At 42.2% G+C, this 13,795-nt stretch overlaps 1 non-coding gene across 1 annotated transcript; it reads right to left on the bottom strand.

Moving 5' to 3' along the window:
• Positions 1 to 9,744: 9,744 nt before the first annotated feature.
• trnaq-cug (transfer RNA glutamine (anticodon CUG)) lies at positions 9,745 to 9,816 on the bottom strand. Its single transcript has one exon. It is a non-coding gene; the product is annotated as a tRNA-Gln (tRNA).
• Between the last annotated feature and the right edge of the window lie 3,979 nt (positions 9,817 to 13,795).

The raw sequence follows: 13,795 nt of genomic DNA, 5'->3' as shown, positions 1-13,795 counted from the left end.
GGTCGCCCAAAGCCCTTAGTGGTGTCACGTTTTTCCACTAGATGTCGCCCTCTCTCTGCTCAATTACATAGATTTGAACCTCCGTTTTTCACCCATTCAGAGCATAACATAGTCTCCCTGCGGCAGGTGACATGCAAAGTCAAGGTCATGTTAGGTTAAAGTTAAATTTTATTTTGATTATCCAACTACCATATTGTAATGTTGCAATTATTGGCAAAAAAAGAAGATAAAAACAATGTAGCTCTGTTTTCAGTGTTTTTTACATTGTTTCTGTAGACAGGCATTCCATTTGGTCGTCCCTCCCGGCTGGGCATGGATGTGAATGAAGGCAGTCCAGGGTTTGACCATTTCTTGGGATGTAGCGAATTCGGGGGACAACGCAACCACAGGAACTGCCGCGGCCGGGAAGCGAACCCGTATCGCCCGCACCGCAGGAGACATCGCTAACCGCTCGACTAAAGGGTCAGACCCCCCCCTCCATCAGCGGCCAGCGTGTCTACTAATCAATGCACGTTACACTATGTTATATCTGTGTGATTAAGACTGTATGATAAACATTGACTACTTTCATCTTCGCAACCTTCCTGCTTCTTTAATATATAGTAGCGAATTCGGGGGACAACGCAACCACAGAAACTGCCGCGGCTGGGAAGCGAACCCGTATAGCCCGCACCGCAGGAGACATCGCTAACCACTCGACTAAAGTGTCAGACTCGCCAGTTAGCGGCCAGCGTGTCTTCTTAACCATGCACATTACAATATGTAGTTGTTTTTTTTTTTATAAATGTGACTTTATCTTGTGTTATCTGTGTAATTAAGACTGCATGTTAAACTGACCTTGATGCATGGTGAAAACCTGTCATGCTTTACTTGTGGAAATACTGACACATGTAAAAAACATTTTAAATGTTTGTATAGATTTTCTTTTAAAAGTAGACTTTTCCGTGTTCATAACTGCTTCCTATCGGTGATTTAGAACTTGCTCTGTGTCAATGAAACTATGTGCATTAATAAACTTCACTTTTATTTGTAATAGTAGCTGCTAGGATCTGCGGTGGTGTAGCGGTCTAAGCGTCGGCTTTGTGTCGATACAGTTGCCCACTGAAGGCCGGGGTTGGCGCCCCGGTCTTGTCAGCAGCAATAATTGGCAACGCTGTCTTCGGGAGTGGGGCAAAGTCGACTTGTGTTCGTCACATGAACGCGTCTCTTTGTGTGTCGGAATAGCAGTGATTCGGTATGGATTCGCCTTGTCACGGGAGTGGCGAGGGGAATGACTGAAATATTAGCACACCTATCATAAGTCACTGACAATATGGTGGAACATTATTTTACAATGTTCACAGTAGCAGCGTTTATGTCATCCAGTTAATTTAATATAAACTAAAAATACATTTTCATTTACAGTTGCAATTCATTTTTAAACCCCAAGTATTTTCAATGCTTTCCACTCATATATCTCACATTTGACAATGTCTCAATCGGGATTTGAACCCATAACTTTTGAGGAATTAAAAAGATTGTAATTATATGCAGATAATATAATTATATCCTTCGTATTGGCTGTTTTTCTGTTACACCTATTCGCAACTGGCCCCCGCGCAGTACGAGTTGAATTGGCCTACAGAATGAGCTCAAGTCAAGTCAGTTGCATTGTATATACCTGCCTCAGGGATCAGGCATTACTGCCAGAAAAGTGTAATTCGCGTCAGATATTGAAAAATTACTTGCGTGTTATTTGCCTTTTTTGTAAGCAGAATTCTTATACTGATTTGTGACATTGTCCAGTGAATTTGTGATTTGAACCCTCTTCTGCTGTTACTTGAGCCACTATTGGTGATCTGCATATTGTGCAATTACAGAAGCTGTGCCTGGCATGACATGCCCTGTCGGCCATAATGCATCTGTGATATTAAAGGCAATGTCCAGCTAATTTTCAATTTGAATCTCCTATTAGTCATATCACCATCGGTGACTAATTGCACTTGATATAACGTTCAATCTTGGCTCTGCACTGCAGTTCACAGATACCCTGTCCTGTGTGTGTGTCTGTGTTGGTGTGTGTATGTTATTTCAAAACTAAACTCGTAAATTTTTCACTTGATACTCTTTGCTCTTTACTGTAATCTCACTTGTTCATTTCCAGTGGTCGGTTATTTGACCGGAAACACAACATTGGTATAAAATTCAAATTAAATGTAAAATTCATTGAAAGTGGTGATCATTAAAGTCATATTTACTGATGCTTTTACTGTAATGGATGTCAATAAGCCTTATGGAATTTAGATGAAAGAAACTCTATTTATGATGGAGAGAAACTTGTAAATCGATCATAATTGACCAGAATACAAGTGGAAGGTTAAGACTGTATCTAAATTCATTTTGGACATTTTGAGTGCAGAACTCTCCTCACTGATCTCGCTCCCCTGTAGCCTACATGCTGATAATGGGTAAAACTCAAACATAAGTCGCTAGTGATTTTATGTTTCAAATATGGGTTGAGAAGAAGGAATACATTCAACAAACTGGCATTTACTTGGGGAAAAAAAGTGAAAATTGCAAGATGTTTATTATCACCCTTAATAGGGAGTGGTGAGGGAGAAGGAGTTTTTTTCTTTGGATTGTCACATTTGGATTGCCACATCATTAGGACTGATCACAATCTGAATCTGGCTGTGGCACCTTTGCCGCATGCTTTCACCTACCACCAGCGGTTGGACCCTCAGGGCCAGCAATGCATTCTTTGCAGGCCTAACAGTCTCAGAGACATCTAAAAATGCAATTATCATTCATGCAATAACATAATTATATTTTCTCTCAGTTCTAATATAAGTGCCCTGATATGGTTTCATTATTTCAACCATATCTTCTCTCCATTATCTCTTGATGGAACTGAATTCTGTACACTACTGCAAGGGCCTTCTGTATTGCCACTGATTCAGTCTGCTAAGAAGAAGGAAGAGTGAGATTTTTTTTTCTTTGGATTAATACATTTTCAACCAATCAAATGCTGGTATCATCTTCGTTGCAGGTGTTGTACATAGCTTTTTTGCATCATGATTTTTTAATATACTGTAGCGAATTCGGGGGACAACGCAACCACAGGAACTGCCGCGGCCGGGAAGCGAATCCGTATCGCCCGCACCGCAGGAGACATCGCTAACCGCTCGACTAAAGGGTCAGACCCCCCCCATCAGCGGCCAGCGTGTCAACTTATCCATGCACATTACAATATATATTTTTTATTTTTGGGGGGGCGTGGGGGGAGTACATGGAAGGGCAAACTTAGTAAGGCCTTAGCTGATATCAACATGGATTGTGCCACCTAACCCAATTAAATTCTTACAAACAAGTGTTGTCAGTGTAGTTTGTGTAATAGTTGAGGCCAGCCTACCAAGCTGAGCCAAGCCAACAGTTTTGACATTAGCTTTCATGAGCTTTGTGCAAATTTATTGATCATTTATTGATTTGTTGTCTGCTGTCCAGAGGACATTTTCTGCTCTGAAATGGATAAAAACTGTTCCAAGAATCCTACTGGACTGGGTTGACTCTTAGCATTAATTCACTAATTCTAATTAATCTTTTATTTCCCTTGGGGTCTATCTATCTATCTATCTATCTATCTATCTATCTATCTATCTATCTATCTATCTATCTATCTATCTATCTATCTATCTATCTATCTATCTATCTATCTATCTATCTATCTATCTATCTATCTATCTATCTATCTATCTACCGGTGTTGCCACTGAAAAGAATGTTCTTTTAGATTTAAAGGCCAAAGAGAAACTGTATGACAGTGTGATTGATCACTTCATTCAGAAAGAGAAGAGAATGGATTTTGTCTGCAAATAGAGCAGTACTGGTAGGTCATCGTTCTCATCTGAGACAAAGATGAGTCTGCATGCAGACGGGAGTCGAACAGCTGACCCTGTGGTGCATTCACAACAACCTGATGCCGAACATACTCAAAACTGTGGAGATGACAGTGGACTTCAGGAGGAGCCCCTCCCCCCCCCCCACCACCACCACCACCACCACCATACTTAACAGCACTGTGTCAACTGTGGGTCCCTTCCGGTTTCTGGTTTCTACAATCTCCCAGGACCTGAAGTGGATGCTCAATATCAACCCAGTCATCAAAAAACGCCCAGCAGAGGATGTACTTCCTGTGCCAGCTCAGGAAATACAACCTGCCTCAGGAGCTGCTCATCCAGTTTTACACTGCAGTCATCGAGCCTGCTCGCTGCATTTTCACCACTGTTTGGTTTGGTTCGGCCACCAAAGAGGACAGGAACAGACCACATCTGACAGTCAGGTCTGCAGAAAAGATTATCAATACCCACCTGCCCACCATCCAGGACCTGTACGCCTGCAAAGTCAGGAAACGGGCAGGGAAAATCACTGCAGACCCCTTACACCAGTGACATGACCTGTTCCAACTTCTCCCCTCTGGTAGGCGCTACAGAGCACTGTACACCAAAAAAACACACAGACACAGGAACAGTTTCTTCCCCCTCGCCTTCACACTTATGAACTGTGGCACTGTACAATAACCCTGGAACATTATAATACCAACTGTACCTAATGTTTATTTTAGTCTAAAATATAAATGTCCAATACATTTCACTCTTTACTCTACCTCTGAACAGGCTGTATACTGTTTATAAAAAAAATCCACCTACATTATGTAAACTAACATGTTTTTTTAGCATTCCTTGCACTCTTCACTTCTTTGCACTATTTTTATCCTGTTTACAGATCACAGAAACGGTTTCACTTGTATATAATCATTCCTTGTATATAATCCTGAAGAAGATCGTTGTGTTGTTGTTCTGTGTAAGTACATTTAGAGCCACTAAACCAAAATAAGATACTTTGAATGTGCATAAATACTTGGCCAATACGACCGGGATTTCCCTCCTACCTAAAGCGACCATGGGCAGTCAAAATGACTACCGGTTTTTAAACTCTATATTCTGTCAAGATAAATACCCAATTGAGATATTAATGCATTGCATAAGTTAGTATGTCTGTTAACGACTGACACAAAAATTTACAATTTAACAACTATAATACTATTTTTAAACAATTTAAACTTCAGAGAGACATGGTCGAACTTGAATAGCAAAACCGAAAAAGTAAAACTATTACCTGGAAAACGAAACAGAAAACACATATTGCCAATCAAACAAACGTAACAAGGCCTCTAAAACGTGAAATGTAAAAAAAAAAAGAAAGAACTAGAAATAAATATTGAAACTGTCCCAAACAATGACCAGAACTTAAAAAACTACTAGAAAGACCGTGGGTGGTGATTTTGACCTCCACGGTTTTTAAAATCTATGTTCTGTCAAGATAAATAACCCAGAAAGAATAAAGAACCCAGCCCCTGAGGATGAACAAGCCAGTGCATTCTTACTGCCGACCCCAAGCCCGGATAAATGGAGAGGCTTGCGTCAGGAAGGGCATCCGGCATAAAATCTTTGCCAAATCAAATATGTGGATCATACGTAAGATTTCAACACCAGATCGGTCGAGGCCCGGGTTACCAATGACCGCCACCGGTACTGTTGGCCAGCAGGGTCCCAGTGGAAACTAAGCTACTGTTGGGCGAAGGAGAAGGTGAGGGGGAAGGCATATCTAGAGGCAGTGGTAAAGGAGGAAGGGTAGGAGTGTGGAAGTGATAGTCGGAACCTTGAATGCTGGCACTATGACTGGTAAAGGGAGAGAGCTGGCTGATATGATGGAAAAAAGAAATATAGGTTTACTGTGTGCAAGAGACCAGGTGGAAGGGGAGTAAGGCCAGGAGCATCGGAGGTGGGTTCAAACTCTTCTACCATGGTGTGAATGAAAGGAGAAATGGGGTAGGGGTAATTCTGAAGGTAGAGTATGTCAAGAGTGTGCTGGTGGTGAGGAGAGTGTCGGACAGAGTGATGAGTAAGAAGCTGGAAATCGAAGGTGTATTGATGAACATATAAGCGCATATGCCCCGAGAAGAGAAAGAAGAATTCTGGAGTGAGTTGGATGAAGTGGTGGTGAGTGTACCCAAGGGGGAGAGAGTGGTGATTGGAGCAGACATCAATGGGCATGTTGGTGAAGGGAACAGAGGTCATGAGGAGGTGATGGGCAGGTATGATGTCAAGGAGAGGAATGTGGAAGGACAGATGGTGGTGGATTTTGTGAAAGGATGGAAATGGCTGTGGTGAATACATATTTCAAGAAGAGGGAGGAACACAGGGTGACATATAAGAGTGGAGGAAAGAGCACACAGGTGGACATTATCTTATGCAGAAGGCGCGATCTGAAAGGGATTGGAGACTGCAAGGTGGTGACAGGGGAGAACGTAGCTAGGCAGCATCGGATGGTGGTCTGTAGGATGACTTTGGGGACCAAGAAGAGGAAAAGAGTGAAGGCAGAGCCAAGGATCAAATGGTGGAAGTTGAAGAAGGGAGACTGTTGTGTGGAGTTCAGACAGGAGTTAAAACAGGAACTGGGTGGTAGTGAAGAGTTGCCGGATGACTGGGCAACAACTGCAGAAGTACTGAGGGAGACAGCTAGGAAGGTACTTGGTGTGTCATCAGGACAGAGGAAGGAAGACAATGAGACTTGGTGGTGGAACGAGGAAGTACAGCAAAGTACAGAGAAAGAGGTTGGCAAAGAAGAAGTGGGATAGGCAGAGGGATGAAGAAAGTAAACAGGAGTACGAAGAGATGCAGCGTAAAGTGAAGAGACAGGTGGCAAAGGCAAATAAAAATGCGTATCATGAGTTGTATGACAGATTAGACACTAAGGAAGGAGAAAAGGACTTGTACCGATTGGCTAGACAGAGGGACTGAGCTAGGAAGGATGTGCAACAGGTAAGGGTAATCAAGGATAGAGATGGAAATGTGCTGACAAGTAAGGACAGTGTGTTGTGAAGGTGGAAGAAGTACTTTGAGGTGCTGATGAATGAAGAAAATGAGAGAGAGAGAAAGTTGGATAATGTGGGGATAGTGAATCAGGAAGTGCGGTGTATTAGCAAGGAGGAAGTGAGGGCAGCTATGAAGAGGATGAAGAGTGGAAAGGCAGTTGGTCCAGATGACATACCTGTGGAGGCATGGAGATGTTTAGGAGAGATGGCAGTGAAGTTTTTAACTAGATTTTTTAACACTATCTTGAAAAGTGAGAGGATGCCTGAGGAGTGCAGAAGAAGCTTACTGGTACCGATTTTCAAGAACAAGGGCGATGTGCAGAACTGTAGCAACTACAGAGGTATAAAGTTGATCAGCCACAGCATGAAGATATGGGAAAGAGTAATAGAAGCTACGTTAAGAGGAGAGATTATGATTAGTTAGCAGCAGTATTATTTCATGCCATGAAAGAGTACTACAGATGCGATGTTTGCTTTGAGAATGTTGATTGAGATGTATAGAGAAGGCCAGAAGGAGTTACATTGCGTCTTTGTGGATTTAGAGAAAGCAAATGCCAGGGTACCAAGAGAGGAGGTGTGGTATTGTATGAGGAAATCGGGAGTTGCAGAGAAGTATGTAGGAGTGGTGGAGGATATGTATGAGGGAAGTGTGACAGTGGTGAGGTGTGCGTTTGGAAAGACAGATGGGGTGGAGGTGGGATTATATCAAGGATAGGCTCTGAGCCCTTTCTTGTTTGCAATGGTGATGGACAAGTTGACGGACGAGATCAGGCAGGAGCGTGGACTATGACGTTTGCGGATGACATTGTGATCTGTAGCAAGAGTGGGTTGCAGGTGGAGTAGAGCCTGATGAGGTGGAGGTATGCACTGGAGAGAACAGGAATGAAAGTCAATAGGAGCAAGATGGAATACCTATGCGTGAATGAGAGGGAGGACAGTGGAATGGTGAGGGTGCAAGGAGTAGAGGTGATGAATGCATATGAGTTTAAATACTTGGGGTCAACTGTACAAAGCAACGGGGAGTGCAGAAGAGAGGCAAAGAAGAGAGTGCAGGCAGGGTAGAGTGGGAAAAGAAGGGTGTCAAGAGTGATTTGTGACAGAAGGGTAGCAGCAAGAGTTAAAGGGAAGGTTTACAAAATGGTTGTTAGACTAGCTAAGTTATATGGTTTTGAGACAGTGGCACTGATATAAAGACAGAAGGCGGAGCTGGGGGTGGCAGAATTGAAGATGCTAAGAGTTTAATTGGGATTGACGAAGAAGGACAGGATTAGGAACGAGTATATTAGAGGGACAGCTCAGGTTGGACGGTATGGAGACAAAGCAAGAGAAGCACGATTGAGATGGCTTGGACATGTGTGGAGGAGAGATGCTGGGTATATTGGGAGAAGGATGCTGAATATGGAGCTGCCAGGAAGAGGAAAAGAGGAAGGCCAAAGAGGAGGTTTATGGATGTGGTGAGAGAGGACATGCAGGTGGCTGGTGTGGCAGACGAAGATGCAGAGGACAGGAAGAGATGGAAACGGATTATCCGCTGTGGCGACTCCTAACGAGAGCAGTAGTAGTTGATTCTGTCAAGAAGATAAATACCCAATTGAGATATTAATGCATTGCATATGTTAGTATGTCTGTTAAGAAACTAACTGACACCTATTTTAACAACTTTTAAAACTACTTTTTCAAACAATTTAAAATTACCGCTGTCCAACGCCTGTAAATACTGCAATGCGTCGGCGGTGGTCATGGTGCGTCTCGTCTGTAAAGGCGTCTGTAACCAGACATTTTGGCAATAATCAAAACTCAAATTCAGACAATTTCTCGGCACTGGAGAACGCTAGTTTTCTTTTCTAGAGCAGAGCGATGAGCTTCGCGAAGGAAATGATGCGGCCAAAACACGTTACAGCGACATGACGCGCACGATCACGCGCAAATTACGAGCGGTCATATTGACCGTTCATGGTCGTTTTAGGTACAGCGGGTCAAAACTTTTTTGTGTGTGTGCAATTGATCTAAAACTCATTTTAAATGCAAATACATGCGATTTTAGGAGAATTCAGGGAGCGGCAGGTCTATGTCGTTTTTCTCACAAAGTTATTAAACTTTGAAAAGCCAAAACGGTCATATTGACCGTCTACTGTTTAGTCTGATGGTTTTGATCCAGTGGCTCGGCTGGACATGTTTGTGTATTTGCACAATAAATAGCAATACTTATCGCTGCTGGCAATGTAGCCCCATTTTGTGACCCCATCTTTTCATAACCTGTTACTCTGAGATGGGAGTCACATAAGCCCACCAGAGACGGACACGGACATGAGGAATAAATCAAAAGGTCACTGTTTTACCTATTTTACCTATTGCATCCTTGAGGGTATTCTCATGTTCCCATACGTCTCTGCAGTCCTACCGGTGGGGTAAAATGTTTACCCAGGATGGGAAAAAAAATGTTTAAATCACATACTTCGACGGCTTCTGCTGTACGTACACTTCGCTGTACGTTACGGTAACGTGCAGAGAAACTTGAAGAAGCGCCGTTTTGTAGTGTCTGCTGCTCTTGCGTTACCGTAACGCACAGCAAATAAAATTGCAGCTGACCAATCTGCGAATCACAAAATTAACAGAAAACGTTGCCAAATTGAAGTGGTTTAAACGTTTGTTTCACCCCGGCTAAAATTGTACTAAAAGCTTACGCAATATGAATAGCCAGTTTGTGGAAGAAAAAAAAAGCTCCATTCAATTAGGTACGCGAGTAGATATTAGCCTATCTTGTTGCTTTCACTTTACGATTTGACGTAAATTCATTTTCTAGTTTTAAGCAATCAGTTCGATTAAAAAGACAGGTTCCACCGAGATTTGAACTCGGATCGCTGGATTCAGAGTCCAGAGTGCTAACCATTACACCATGGAACCATATGACCCACTGGCGCCCAAAGCGTATTTAGCTGAACCTTTATACCAGTGTGAGCGGTAATTATATTTTAGACTGGTTCTCGTTTGGGCTCTTACGATCGTCTCTTTAATTCTCAGCTGCAGACCCCCAGTACTGCTCATTAAAAATAAAAAAAAATCCGGTAGTCCAGCATCCTAAAACAGAGATGTCTAAGACCTGACACGAGGTGAACGTAATAAACTAAAAAGACGAGATGAGAATTGTCTTGTTTACTCGGAGCAAAGTATAGCGACTCTCCCAGTCTCGTTACCCCCCCCCCCCCTCGATTTGGAGCGTATTCTGCCACATGCTCTTTTCCCTTGAAATCCTCTTTGCAGATTTTGAACTAAAAATGGTTTAAGAAGAAAATAAAATTATCCAGTAATTAGCACAAAAAAAAGTGGAGATGAACATCGACGTCTGCTGTATGTGCATTTAAGGCTATCTACCGCTTGGCCACATGCTTCATAAAGTAGTCTTTAAAACAACAATCCATCCATTATCCAAACCGCTTTTCCTGCCCTCAGGATCGAGAGGATGCTGCAGCCTATCCCAGCAGTCACTAGGCGACATCCATACATCCATTACCCGAACCGCTTATCTCAGGGTCGCGGGGGTGCTGGAGCCTATCGCAGCAGTCATTGGGCGGCAGGCGGGGAGACACCCTGGACATGCCGCCAGGCCATCACAGGTCCGAAACATTCACACCTTAGGGACAATTTTTAGTACAGCCAGTTCACCCGACCCACATGTCCCTGGACCGCGGGAAGAAACCGGAGCACCGGGAGGAAGTTTACAGAATGCTTTTTATACCCATTAAACGAGACAGATGCGCATTAATTATGTCGAATTGTGTTTACTGTGAGGGTTTCCTTAAAAATATAGTATATAAAATATATCAGGGCACACTGAGAAAATCACACCCATGCACCAAGCCTGCAGAATTAGGATTGGCTCTTGTGTTTGTTGGATCTGACTGGCGAGGCACTCAAGAGCTGACACTGGTGTTACATTGCTTTTTTTCATTGGAGCTGACTACAGATTTTGTAGCGCTCAAATTTCCAAAATGGCATTGATATAACAAACAACTCACAGTACAACAGCCATCAGAACAAGTGCCAACAGCTGCCAGACAGGGGCGTTTATATTGCTTTTGGTTGGTGGTGCTGACTACAGATTTTGTAGTTCTCATTTTCAAAATGCCATTGATGTATATGTATATGCATGTGTGTGTGTGTTTGCATATATATATATATATATATATATATATATATATATATATATATATATATATATATATATATATATATATATATATATATATATATATATATATATATATATATATTCATCTGTGGGCCAGACTTAAGTGGCTGATATTGGATTTATATGTAAGGATATGCCAAAATCAATTTCACAGATGTGCTCAGAATAGGAAACTGCCAGGTGAGCATCGCATTAGAAGTGTAATGCAATTGATCTGCATGGAGGTGATGGGAAGTATTTGCTAATGGGTTTTAGGGGACTGTAACACTATTTGAGACATGGCGGTTGGTACCCATTTATCTCACCTGCACAGGTGGGGCCTTGTAGGGTTTGAGCCCCTGTCCCTTTGCCCTGTCAGCCATCAAGTTCTTTTTTGAATTGAAATAGGAAACTCGTAGTTTATATAATAAGTCAAAGCAGAGGGCAATTAAATTTTGTGTTTCTCAGTCTCCCAAAGACATTATGTATAGGAGATAATCTGTGTATCAGCATGCAGTTATAGCAATTTTGACTCTCATGTGATCCTAGATATTATTTTTCTTATACTTTCGGGTTAACTGATATTGATTCAAACATTTTTATTTACATATTTCTAGTATTTTGTGTAAGTGTTCAGTGATCATTATTGTTTCCATTTTAATGATTGTTTAGATTGTTTAATTATGAAAGCTGTCTGTGTTAGTTGTGTTTGTCACACACACACACACACACACACACACACACACACACACACACACACACACACACACACACACACACACAGTAGTCATGTAACACTTGCCACAGATGGACACACCATACGAGAGGAGGTTTTGTAATCCCCTATATGGCATGGCAAAAGCAGAAAAGAAGATGGTTATGTTAGTGGTAGTGGAAGAGTAGTCAGTTTTGGCCCTTTAAATTTCTATGCATGGCTTTGTCTTCCCATAACTGTGGTCAGTATGCTTCAGTTAGGCAATCCAAGACTTATAAGTCAACCCACTATATATAATTTAGAAAGATATTATTGTTTAGTCTGGCAGTCAACAAACGATCCTTCACCATTCCAAAATCTAGATGATCTAGATAGCAAAAACATATTCTGAATTCATCATCGAACGGTTCAAGTTACCCATCATCCCTTCACAGATATCATCATTTTTTTCTAAGTTTGTGCTACCAGTCGTTTTGGGGCTTTAGGCGTTGTTGTTTTTATGAAACGGTGGCTCTCTTCTAAATGCTAAATATTCATAACAATCTAAATGGTGTCTTGGAGTCCATACAGCAGATTGCAGGCACAGCCAGTCGACCACAGTGACAATAATACTGCAAGGGCCATTGTGCTGCGGCAGTGAGAACACAATGTCATCACCACACTTGGCTGGCCAGCGTAATTAGAATCAATGTCCCGATGGCTCCTTCAGCGCTGCAGTCATATCTCTCTCTCAGCACAGGGCTCTGCACGGCAGGCTGTGCGGTGGATTGCAAACCTGAGTTCAACAGATGCTTACTGGTGGGAGAGAATAAGCAATTACCAGCAGCAGCATAATCAGTGTGATCTCCTACCCCCGACTGTACAACAGCAGTGCTCATAAAGGGAGCAGAGGGAGACAGGGGATGGGGAATCAAGTGCATTTGAAGCGTGGGTGGGACTTAACAACCACACCGCCTCTAAAGAGTAACATGGAATGGTTGGCTGTCTGTTACCCCTTCATCCTACGCAGCATTTTCACTGGTCATTCCAGTAAGTCCCAGGGATGAGTATGTTTAATTACATTTCAGAGGTTTAAATATTGCTCGCTATCCATCTTCAAACTACGACGCATCTCCATTGTGCTGCCCGTGGAGGTATATGCATTGCACAGCTGCATAATGTCTCTCCCTCCATTTTAGAGACGGAGTGGAATTACAGCTGAGGGAGATTTAGTGGTCCACTATTCACTGTCACCTTTTTATCTCAGCCATGGAGTGAATTTGCACATAGCACTAAATGAAACAGAAAATGTGCTGTATAAATTTGTAACATTTTTAAAGTTTGTATTGATTCCTGCTGGCTTATAATATAGCGCCTAAGGTACTGCCTCCCAGGGAGTTGTTCTCCAAAGTGTTTGCAGTGAAAGGTGTGATACACGAGAACTTGAACGAAAAGTCACAAAAATCGTCCAACACAGAGCAAAGAAGTCGAGAAGTGAATAGAAGGAGAAGTCACACACTCTGCACAGAAGATAGTTGACAGGGCATGAGATGATGTAGGAGGTTTTGCAGTGATGAATATGATTAACTTATCCTCAGTTTATCTACTGTAGACGAGCCTTTTTGTCTTCTCGATTTTCCCCTACAGTGAGGCAATGTTGCAGAACGAAGCCATTTCCCCCCCAAAGGCGGAAAAAATGAAAGGAGAATCAATCGCTTTGTTACGAAGCTTCACAGAGCATTGAGCAACAGAGAAATCATTTATTTCAAGTCTACCCAAAAGCTGTATCATACAGGAAACGTCCCTAAATGAGCGGAAGCCATTATATCAAGTTTTAGTGGCAGGAAAAGGTATCAAAGCATAACATTACTGTGGAGATGAGAGAGCCCTTCCATCAACTGAACAACAGTTAAGTATGATTGTCACTATGCATCAGTACATTTCACAATACCAGATGATAAGAGTAATGACACCTAGAAGCAATTTACATTGCACCCATGCACTTCATGAAGAAATATTGC

The sequence above is a fragment of the Lampris incognitus genome, chromosome 4, assembly GCF_029633865.1.
Source record: "Lampris incognitus isolate fLamInc1 chromosome 4, fLamInc1.hap2, whole genome shotgun sequence".
In the NCBI taxonomy this organism is placed as follows: Eukaryota; Metazoa; Chordata; class Actinopteri; order Lampriformes; family Lampridae; genus Lampris; species Lampris incognitus.
The sequence above is the reverse complement of the archived record's forward strand: the minus strand, read 5'-3'. Positions and strand labels throughout refer to the sequence as shown.